We start from the raw sequence: 6,894 nt of genomic DNA, 5'->3' as shown, positions 1-6,894 counted from the left end.
TTATCTCATCTAGGGGTCTGAAGGTCCACTGTTATCTCATCTAGGGTTCTGAAGTAGCCTGTTCACTGTTATCTCATCTAGGTGTCTGAAGGTTCACTGTTATCTCATCTAGGGGTCTGAAGGTCCACTGTTACCTCATCTAGGGGTCTGAAGGTCCACTGTTATCTCATCTAGGGGTCTGAAGGTCCACTGTTATCTCATCTAGGGGTCTGAAGTAGCCTGTTCACTGTTATCTCATCTAGGTGTCTGAAGGTTCACTGTTATCTCATCTAGGGGTCTGAAGGTCCACTGTTACCTCATCTAGGGGTCTGAAGGTCCACTGTTATCTCATCTAGGGGTCTGAAGGTCCACTGTTATCTCATCTAGGTGTCTGAAGATTCACTGATATCTCATCTAGGGGTCTGAAGGTCCACTGATATCTCATCTAGGGGTCTGAAGGTCCACTGTTATCTCATCTAGGGGTCTGAAGGTCCACTGTTATCTCATCTAGGGGTCTGAAGGTCCACTGTTATCTCATCTTGGGGTCTGAAGGTCCACTGTTATCTCATCTAGGGGTCTGAAGGTTCACTGTTATCTCATCTAGGTGTCTGAAGGTTCACTGATATCTCATCTAGGTGTAGGGCCTACTGACGAGGTAAAGTCATTCTGCCCCTGAGCAGGCAGTTAACCCACTGTTCCACGGGCGCCGGAAACGTGGATGTCAATTAAGGCAGTCCCCCCCCCCCCCCTCTCTGACTCATCGGGGTGAAAAATGCGGAAGACACATTTCAGTTGAAGGCATTCGGTTGTATCCTTTCCCTTAATGCAGTTATCCAACACTAAAACCATTCAAACAAGCTTGGTTCTACGTAGAAGTGGACAGTGTAACAGCTCCATCTAGCGGTGGGAGACGGTGACAGACATATTGATACATTATCATACCATATTGATACATTATCATACGATATTGATACATTATCATACTATATCACGCCATATTGATATATATGATCATACCATATTGGTACATTATCATACCATATCACACCATATTGATACATTATCATACCATATTGATTTATATATCATCGTACCATATCACACCATATTGATACATTATCATACCATATTGATACATTATCATACCATATTGATACATTATCATACCATATTGATACATTATCATACCATATTGATACATTATCATACCATATCACACCATATTGATATATATCATACCATATCACACCATATTGATACAGGTCATCCTGTCCTTTAACCAAACCAGATACTTTGTGTTCTATTAACAATCTAGTCTTATATTAACTATTAGGTTACTGACATTTAAACTGAAGTCTTTCAGCAGACACTCTTATCTAGAACATCTTATATTACCTATTAGGTTACTGACGTTTAAACTGAAGTCATTCAGCAGACACTCTTATATTACCTCTCTTTGTGCTTTAGTCTGTTCATCTTTCCCTCGATCCTGACTAGTCTCCCAGTCCCTGCCGCTGAAAAACATCCCCACAGCATGATGCTGCCACCACCATCAATCACTGTAGGAATGGTGCCTGGTTTCCTCCAGACATGTCACTTAGCATTCAGGGCAAAGAGTTCAATCTTGGTTTCATCAGACCACATAATCTTGTTTCTCATGGTCTGAGAGTCTTTAAGTGCATTTTGGCAAACTCCAAGCGGGCTGTCGTGTGCCTTTTACTGAAGAGTGGCTTCTGTCTGGCCACTCTACCATAAAGGCCTGATTGGTGGAGTGCTGCAGAGATGGTTGTCCTTCTGGAAGGTTCTCCCATCTCCACAGGGGAACTCTGGAGCTCTGTCAGAGTGACCATTGGGTTCTTCGTCACCTTCCTGACCAAGGCCCTTCTCCTCCGATTGGTCAGTTTGGCCGGGCGGCCAGCTCTTGTTTTCACTTTGTAATTATGGGATATTGTGATGTCATTACGGGGCTCTAGGAAGAGTCTTGGTGGTTCCAAACTTCTTCCATTTAAGAATGATGGAGGCCTCTGTGTTCTTCAATGCTGCAGAAATGTTTTGGTACCTTTCCATAGATCTGTGCTTTGACACAATCCTGTCTCGGAGCTCTACGGACAATTCCTTTGACCTCATGGCTTGGTTTTTGCTCTGACATGTACTGTCAACTACGGGACCTTATATAGACAGGTGTGTGCCTTTCCAAAACATGTCAAATCAAATGAATTGACCACAGGTGGACATCAATAAAGTTGTAGAAACATCTCAAGGATGATTAATGGAAACAGGATTCTCCTGAAAGCAATTTCTGGTCTCATAGTCAATGGTCTGAATACTTATGTAAATAATACATTGGCAAAAATGTCTAAAAACTTGTTTTCACTTTGTAATTATGGGGTATTGTGATGTCATTATGGGGTATTGTGATGTCATTACGGGGTATTGTGATGTCATTACGGGTTATTGTGATGTCATTACGGGGTATTGTGTGTAGATTGATGAGGAGGAAAAATAATAATTGAATCCATTTTTATGAACAAGGCTTTTAACGTAACAAACATGTGGAAAAAGTCAAGGGGTCTGAATACTATTTTTCCGAATGCACCGTATGTATATATTCCAGATAGGTGCAGTAAAATGTGTTGTTCTACAGAGTCAGAGAGGTGCAGTGAAATGTGTTGTTCTACAGAGTCAGAGAGGTGCAGTGAAATGTGTTGTTCTACAGAGTCAGAAAGGTGCAGTGAAATGTGTTGTTCTACAGAGTCAGAAAGGTGCAGTGAAATGTGTTGTTCTACAGAGTCAGAAAGGTGCAGTGAAATGTGTTGTTCTACAGAGTCAGCCGTAGTATAGTCAGGGAGTGGGTTGTCTTTTATTATGTCTTTGTTTTAGTATGGTCAGGGAGTTGGGTGGGTTGTCTTTGTGTTAGTATGGTCAGGGAGTTGGGTGGGTTGTCTTTGTGTTAGTATGGTCAGGGAGTTGGGTGGGTTGTCTTTGTTTTAGTATGGTCAGGGAGTTGGGTGGGTTGTCTTTGTGTTAGTATAGTCAGGGAGTTGGGTGGGTTGTCTTTGTTTTAGTATGGTCAGGGAGTTGGGTGGGTTGTCTTTGTGTTAGTATGGTCAGGGAGTTGGGTGGGTTGTCTTTGTTTTAGTATGGTCAGGGAGTTGGGTGGGTTGTCTTTGTGTTAGTATAGTCAGGGAGTTGGGTGGGTTGTCTTTGTTTTAGTATGGTCAGGGAGTTGGGTGGGTTGTCTTTGTCTTAGTATGGTCAGGGAGTTGGGTGGGTTGTCTTTGTGTTAGTATGGTCAGGGAGTTGGGTGGGTTGTCTTTGTTTTAGTATAGTCAGGGAGTTGGGTGGGTTGTCTTTGTGTTAGTATGGTCAGGGAGTTGGGTGGGTTGTCTTTTATTATGTCTTTGTGTTAGTATGGTCAGGGAGTTGGGTGGGTTGTCTTTGTTTTAGTATGGTCAGGGAGTTGGGTGGGTTGTCTTTGTTTTAGTATGGTCAGGGAGTTGGGTGGGTTGTCTTTGTGTTAGTATGGTCAGGGAGTTGGGTGGGTTGTCTTTGTGTTAGTATAGTCAGGGAGTTGGGTGGGTTGTATTTTATTATGTCTTTGTGTTAGTATGGTCAGGGAGTTGGGTGGGTTGTCTTTGTGTTAGTATGGTCAGGGAGTTGGGTGGGTTGTATTTTATTATGTCTTTGTGTTAGTATGGTCAGGGAGTTGGGTGGGTTGTCTTTGTGTTAGTATGGTCAGGGAGTTGGGTGGGTTGTCTTTGTGTTAGTATGGTCAGGGAGTTGGGTGGGTTGTCTTTTATTATGTCTTTGTGTTAGTATGGTCAGGGAGTTGGGTGGGTTGTCTTTGTGTTAGTATGGTCAGGGAGTTGGGTGGGTTGTCTTTGTGTTAGTATGGTCAGGGAGTTGGGTGGGTTGTCTTTGTGTTAGTATGGTCAGGGAGTTGGGTGGGTTGTCTTTGTGTTAGTATAGTCAGGGAGTTGGGTGGTTGTCTTTGTCTTAGTATGGTCAGGGAGTTGGGTGGGTTGTCTTTGTGTTAGTATGGTCAGGGAGTTGGGTGGGTTGTCTTTGTTTTAGTATGGTCAGGGAGTTGGGTGGGTTGTCTTTGTGTTAGTATGGTCAGGGAGTTGGGTGGGTTGTCTTTTATTATGTCTTTGTGTTAGTATGGTCAGGGAGTGAGTTGGGTTGTCTTATGTTCCCTTTTCTATGTTTTGGGATTTCTGTGTTTGGCCTGGTATGGTTCTCAATCAGAGGCAGCTGTCAATCGTTGTCCCTGATTGAGAACCATATTTAGGTAGCCTGGTTTCACTTTTGAGTTGTGGGTGATTATTTTTCCGTGATAGTGTTTGTTACCACACGGGACCGTTTAGTTTGTTTCACTTTGTCATTTAGTATTTTTGGTAGTGTTCAGTTTGTCTAAAAACCACGCTGCAAATTGGTTCGACCTCTCTTACTCCTCATCAGAGGAAGACGACGAACGTCACAATGAGGGTTAAAGTGCCTTGCTCAAGGGCACGTCGACAGAACCTTCCCTGTTTCGGCTCCTCCAACCAATAGGTTACCTGCTTCCCCGTTATCCTCCGACCACTAGGTTACCTGCTTCCCCGTTATCTTCCGACCACTAGGTTACCTGCTTCCCTGTTATCCTCCGACCACTAGGTTACCTGCTTCCCCGTTATCCTCCGACCACTAGGTTACCTGCTTCCCCGTTATGCTCCGACCACTAGGTTACCTGCTTCCCCGTTATCCTCCGACCACTAGGTTACCTGCTTCCCCGTTATCTTCCGAACACTAGGTTACCTGCTTCCCCGTTATCCTCCGACCACTAGGTTACCTGCTTCCCCGTTATCCTCCGACCACTAGGTTACCTCCTTCCCCGTTGTCCTCCGACCACTAGGTTACCTGCTTCCCCGTTGTCCTCCGACCACTAGGTTACCTGCTTCCCCGTTATCCTCCGACCACTAGGTTACCTGCTTCCCCGTTATGCTCCGACCACTAGGTTACCTGCTTCCCCTCCTACCACTAGGTTACCTGCTTCCCCGTTATCTTCTGACCACTAGGTTACCTGCTTCCCCGTTATCCTCCGACCTCTAGGTTACCTGCTTCCCCGGTATCCTCCGACCACCAGGTTACCTGCTACCCCGTTATCCTCCAACCACTAGGTTACCTGCTTCCCCGTTATCCTCCAACCACTAGGTTACCTGCTTCCCCGTTATCCTCCGACCACTAGGTTACCTGCTTCCCCGTTATCCTCCGACCACCAGGTTACCTGCTTCCCCGTTATCCTCCGACCACTAGGTTACCTGCTTCCCCGTTATCCTCCGACCACCAGGTTACCTGCTTCCCCGTTATCCTCCGACCACTAGGTTACCTGCTTCCCCGTTATGCTCCGACCACTAGGTTACCTGCTTCCCCGTTATCCTCCGACCACTAGGTTACCTGCTTCCCCGTTATGCTCCGACCACTAGGTTACCTGCTTCCCCTCCTACCACTAGGTTACCTGCTTCCCCGTTATCTTCTGACCACTAGGTTACCTGCTTCCCTGTTATCCTCCGACCACTAGGTTACCTGCTTCCCCGTTATCCTCCGACCTCTAGGTTACCTGCTTCCCCGGTATCCTCCGACCACCAGGTTACCTGCTACCCCGTTATCCTCCAACCACTAGGTTACCTGCTTCCCCGTTATCCTCCAACCACTAGGTTACCTGCTTCCCCGTTATCCTCCGACCACTAGGTTACCTGCTTCCCCGTTATCCTCCGACCACCAGGTTACCTGCTACCCGTTATCCTCCGACCACTAGGTTACCTGCTTCCTCCGTTAGGTTCCTCCGTTATCCTCCGACCACTAGGTTACCTGCTTCCCCGTTATGCTCCGACCACTAGGTTACCTGCTTCCCCTCCTACCACTAGGTTACCTGCTTCCCCGTTATCTTCTGACCACTAGGTTACCTGCTTCCCCGTTATCCTCCGACCTCTAGGTTACCTGCTTCCCCGGTATCCTCCGACCACCAGGTTACCTGCTACCCCGTTATCCTCCAACCACTAGGTTACCTGCTTCCCCGTTATCCTCCAACCACTAGGTTACCTGCTTCCCCGTTATCCTCCGACCACTAGGTTACCTGCTTCCCCGTTATCCTCCGACCACCAGGTTACCTTCTTCCCCGTTATCCTCAGACCACTAGGTTACCTGCTTCCCCGTTATCCTCCAACCACCAGGTTACCTGCTTCCCCGTTATCCTCCGACCACTAGGTTACCTGCTTCCCCGTTATGCTCCGACCACTAGGTTACCTGCTTCCCCGTTATCCTCCGACCACTAGGTTACCTGCTTCCCCGTTATGCTCCGACCACTAGGTTACCTGCTTCCCCTCCTACCACTAGGTTACCTGCTTCCCCGTTATCTTCTGACCACTAGGTTACCTGCTTCCCTGTTATCCTCCGACCACTAGGTTACCTGCTTCCCCGTTATCCTCCGACCTCTAGGTTACCTGCTTCCCCGGTATCCTCCGACCACCAGGTTACCTGCTACCCTGTTATCCTCCAACCACTAGGTTACCTGCTTCCCCGTTATCCTCCAACCACTAGGTTACCTGCTTCCCCGTTATCCTCCGACCACTAGGTTACCTGCTTCCCCGTTATCCTCCGACCACCAGGTTACCTGCTACCCCGTTATCCTCCGACCACTAGGTTACCTGCTTCCCCGTTATCCTCCGACCACTAGGTTACCTGCTTCCCCGTTATCCTCCGACCACTAGGTTACCTGCTTCCCCGTTATGCTCCGACCACTAGGTTACCTGCTTCCCCTCCTACCACTAGGTTACCTGCTTCCCCGTTATCTTCTGACCACTAGGTTACCTGCTTCCCTGTTATCCTCCGACCACTAGGTTACCTGCTTCCCCGTTATCCTCCGACCTCTAGGTT

This window comes from Oncorhynchus nerka, linkage group LG15, assembly GCF_034236695.1.
Source record: "Oncorhynchus nerka isolate Pitt River linkage group LG15, Oner_Uvic_2.0, whole genome shotgun sequence".
NCBI classification, from domain to species: Eukaryota; Metazoa; Chordata; class Actinopteri; order Salmoniformes; family Salmonidae; genus Oncorhynchus; species Oncorhynchus nerka.
The sequence above is the reverse complement of the archived record's forward strand: the minus strand, read 5'-3'. Positions refer to the sequence as shown.